Raw genomic sequence first — 5,000 nt, forward strand, 5'->3', positions numbered from 1 at the left:
TGCTCTTACACTCTCTAGGCTAGGTTCTCCCAGCTCTCTCCCTCCTCATTGGCTCAGACACATTAGCAGAAGCTATTGGCTCCCACTGCTGTTAATCAAGGTCCACGAGGAGGGGGGGGGGGGGGGGGGTTGATCCCGGTCTTATGGATACACAGAGCGGAGCTCATGAGAGTGCCCCCAAAGCAATTGGTTTGCCATGGGGGCACTTGGCTCATGAGGGAAGAGCCAGGAGTGCCGACCCAAGTAGAGGAGTATTGGGGCTGTGCTGTTCAAAACCATTCCACAGAGCAGGTAAGTACAAGTAAACAAAACAAAGTGTAAACCTTTACAATTATATCCCATCCCTAGAAGGCCCTCTATGGAACCACTGCAGCCCACACTTTCCCATTGGAACTACATAGCAGTGTGCAGCCACAAACAGCAGAGGCTGAAAATCAGAAAAAGTTGTGATCAGCCCATTACCCATCATGGGCAAGTGGGCGGGAGGTGGGCCAACCATAAATGTCCTATATCTGCAACCTTCTGTTAAAGCATTGCACATAAGTGATGTGACTTAGTCTTGCCGGTGGCATGGATGCATGTTCCACAAGTAAAAGTGAGGGGGAAGCGTTGTACTAAATGAAATGGAGCTGTGTAACTAAAATAAAAGTAAGCCTTCAAAGGCAGAGTACTTAAAAAAAAAAAAAATAAATAAAATAAGGGGCATCGAATATACTATATAGGAAATCGGGTCACAGACAGTGTGCAGAGCCATTCCTAGGGGCTCTGTATTATGAATGATCGCAGGGATTACAAATATTAACAGAGCAGTGTAAGCATCCTGCCCCTCGCTCTTACAACAGAGGAAGCATAAGCAGCACTATTGGAATCATTCATTAGTTCCAGATTAACATATCAGCTAACGCCAAGGATTGTCTTTACCCTTTCACTCCCCACCCCCCAATTAGGCCTATACTGTATCCGCAGTGGCCTTCACACACCAAAGTGGTTGTAAGGGCACAAGGTTTATCTTCATGCGTTCTATACCAATGCTTACCTGGGCCTCCTTTTCCTGTTCCTGATTGGCCAGGAGGAGAAATCAGGAAGACCATATAGTGAATATTCATTATGCTCACAATACTGGGTGTGCTTGGGCACAGTGCTCAGCACCCCCAAGCCCACTCTTTTTGAAGCCTATTGGAGCCTTGGGCTCCAATCCCATGCTTCAAAAATAAATCCCCCATTGGAAACCATGTGTCCTTTGCCCCGTATGTAGATTAGGGGGCCGGATGCACGGATAGAGGGGTGGTGCCCCTGCATTACAAGTGGCCACTGGCGGTTTTATTATTTGCCATCATCACAAGTGCGTTTCAGAGTACGTTTTCTTAAATTGAGGGTAAATGGAGCATTCACTTTTAGGGCTGCCACTGTGCTCTTTTTACTTTACGTCTTTAGGAAGTACGTCTTGCATTCACAAAGATATAAACTGTGAAAAATGTGCACAATTTGCTTACAAGAGAAAAGCTGGTTTTCAAACAAAAAAAAAAAAAAAAAAAAAAAAACATTTATACTCACCTAGGTGGATGCAGTATCTGATCTGTGCTGCCTCTCAGGCCGAGAACAGAGTGATCAAAGACTACGGATAGCTCAGTTCCCTGTCTTTAGTGAGCAGAGAGTGGTGTCCATCACCGGCTCCTTGGTCTGCCTCTCCAGTGCTCACTGGAACAGGTGAGGAGGGGGGCGAGATCAGCTGGATCAGGCTCTCAGCGGCCCACTGAGGCTGAGCCAGCTCATGACATTGTCGGAATCCTTTTTTTATCCCATCTGAGTCACAGGAGTGTAGAAAGAACCAAGTTCCCTCCTGTGACCACAGAGGTATGGCCAAAAGAGCTTTTATCATACATCTTTATTAGGATTCATTTCAAATAAATACATAACTGCCATTCCAATCTATATACATATGGCAGCAAAAAAGCAATAGAACATTTCCTGGTGTTTTGAAAGAGTGCAAAGCCGGAATACTGAAAGAAAACACACCCATCTACTGTCTAACTCAACCAATTTATAACTTTCTTCATGAAAAAAATAAATAAATGAATACAGGTTAAAAGTGAACTTCTACTGTGCTACCATATCGAACCTTCAAACATGCCAATCAGGAAGAAGCATACAGTAAACTGTCAATGCCATTCTGAAACTATAGTAACTGTCCAAAAGCCTGGTCCTAATCTGACCCGTACCGCATGTCGTGGATTTCTGCCAAAAGCAACAATGTTTTCACTGTGTTTTTGGGTGGGTGGTTTGGGGTCTGCACTCCTATGTTTCTAAGCTGTAAACATACTGAGCAGTTGTTGGAACCAGGCAACACGAGGCGCCAAAATTTGGACTCTGAAATACTCAGCAATTATGGATATCAGCAAGGAAGTCATGGGTAGGATGTGAGTGCCAAAATGATAATTAAATCCTCTAAAGCGGCAGAACCCTTAATATGGATCCAGACAATATAAAATCTGACAGGTGTTCCAACCTTTATCTGTTTTGAGGGGGGGGCGAGAAGAGGCAAGAATTCTACTATAAGTACATTGTTTTTTAACAATAACCAGTTCTACCTCAAGGCCCCTTTCACACTGGGGCAGTGGATGCATTGGCAGGAAAGCGCAGCTATTTTTAGTGGCACTTTACCGGCAATTTCACGGCACTAGTCAGCCGCAAGTGGGGCACTTTAAACCCCCGCTAGTGGCCGAGAAAGGGTTAAAACCACCACAATGCGCTGCTGCAACAGCGCTATGCCGGCAGTATAGCCGCGCTGCCCCACTGATTTCAATGGGCAGGAGCAGTGTATACACCGTTCCAAAGATGCGGCTAGCAGGAGTTTTTTTAGCGTCTTGCCAGGGCACCGCTCCAGTTTGAAAGCTCTGGGCTCTCACATTGGAGAGACAGCAGCGGCTCTTTCAAGGTGCTTTGCAGGCGCTATTTTTAGCGATGTAGAGCCTGCAAAGCGCCCCAGTGTAAAAAAAGGTCCAAGACCCCTTTCACACTGGAGGCACTTTACAGGCGCTACAGCACTAAAAATAGTGCCTGCATAGCACCGCTCCTGTCTCTCTAGTGTGAAAGCCCGAGGGCTTTCACACTAGAGTGGTGTGCTTGAAGGACGCTAAAGTCCTACTAGCAGCATCTTTGGAGTGGTGTATTGAAATAAATGGGGCAGCGCGGCTATACCACTGGCATAGCGCTGCTACAGCCAGTAGCAATGCTATGTGGGGGCTTTAACCCTTTCTCAGCCACTAGCGTGGGGGGGGGGTAAAAAAAGCCCCGCTAGTGGCTGAATAGCGCAGAAAAATTGGCGGTAAAGCACCGCTAAAAATAGTGTTTATGTCTTCCAAAGTGCCATGAAAACTCTTCCAAAGTGCTCAGTGTTTTACCGGTGGTTTTTAAGCGCCTCTGTGTGAAAGGGGCCCAACATTGCTCTGGGAGCACTTGTAGCAGATATCTGGCTGATTTACGACAAGGCGCCTTTTGCGCTGCTGTCTGGATGTGCAATCTCTGCAGGTTAGGCCCCTTTCACATTGGGGCGGTGGGTGTGTCAGCGGCAAAACGCAGCTATTTTAGCGGTGCCTTACCGCCAATTTCGTGGCCGCTAGCGGGGCGCTTTTATCCCCCCCCAGTGGCTGAAAAAAAGGGTTAAGACCACCGCAAAGTGCTGCTGCAGCAGCCCTATGCCGACAGTATAGCCGCGCTGCAGCATTGATTTCAATAGGCAGGAACGGTGAAGGAGCGGTGTATCCACCGCTCCAAAGATGCTGCTAGCCGGTCTTTTTTTAGCGTCCTGTCGGCGCACCGATCCACTGGGAAAGCCCTCGGGGCTTTCACATTGGAGAGACAGCGGCGGCTCTCACTGCACTTTGCAGTTGCCATTTTTAGCGCTGTAGCGCCTGTAAAGCTCCCCAGTGCAAAAAGGGTTCTAGGGGCTGTTGCACACTGCAGCTCAAAAGAAAAAAAAAAAATGCTTTTACAGGCGTTTGAGATTTTATTTCTCTGCCTGGAGGGGCTAATGCACACTGTAGCACTAAGAAGTGCAGACTTCTGGGAAAATTGGTGAACCAAACATACAAGCAGGAAATGATGTTTGTGGGGGGCATTTTGTAAACATTCTGTGTAAAGAACACCTCCAGGTAGCCATATTGACAGCACTGCACATTGAAAAGGAAAGGCAAATTTTAAATAACATTCAATTACAATATGACTTGTGTCACATGTATATACTATATTTCCACGAAAATGCAGTTACCCTTTAATGCCCTTTTTACAGTGGAGTCACTTTACAGTGCAGGCTCAATGACAATCATCTTGGTTCTTTCTTAAAAATAGAGGCCAATAAGGGGAGGATCTACAAGCCTTTGTATGAGGACCCATCAAATATAATGGCACAGCACACACCTAAAAAACATTTGACACATTGCAACCGAAATTGTTATGTGGACTCTTTGGGAAAGATTTCCGAGTCTGGTAATATCTGGACAAGTAAAATATGTATTACAGTAGCTACTCAAATGTTAGTGTACATCAGGCCCATTACAGAAAGAGGGCAGCTGTGACATTTCCTGAATTCTCCAGGGGGCACAGCACAGGAATAGTGATAAAACAGCCATGTGTTCCGCTGACAATACACAAAGATACTGCTGGGAGGAAAGGGTCATAAAAAGGAAAATGTAGGCTGCCATTGTTGACCTTTCTCTGAAGACGCAAACTGCCTGTCAAGCTGACCCGTTGCCTGCAATTCTTCCAATACGTGTCCTGAGAGAATAACGGAGGCTTCCATTCCTTCTGACAATGCAAAATACCTGGCTCTCATACATTGGCTTCAGTGCATCCTCACTGACCTTACACCGACAATGGGGCACCATGCCTCGACCTTACACCGACAATGGGGCACCATGCCTCGACCTTACACCGACAATGGGGCACCATGCCTCGACCTTACACCGACAATGGGGCACTATGCCTCCCTCTTACACCAACAA

The 5,000-nt window shown here is 46.6% G+C and overlaps 1 protein-coding gene across 5 annotated transcripts in view; it reads right to left on the reverse strand.

The window, feature by feature from the left end:
- LOC143987136 (echinoderm microtubule-associated protein-like 4) overlaps positions 1-5,000 on the reverse strand; it is a 171,880-nt gene that overhangs the window by 107,811 nt on the left and 59,069 nt on the right. The gene's annotated exons all lie outside the window — the stretch shown is intronic.

The sequence above is a fragment of the Lithobates pipiens genome, unplaced genomic scaffold, assembly GCF_037356315.1.
Source record: "Lithobates pipiens isolate NorthernLeopardFrog02 unplaced genomic scaffold, aLitPip1_a1.2 Scaffold_18, whole genome shotgun sequence".
Taxonomy (NCBI): Eukaryota; Metazoa; Chordata; class Amphibia; order Anura; family Ranidae; genus Lithobates; species Lithobates pipiens.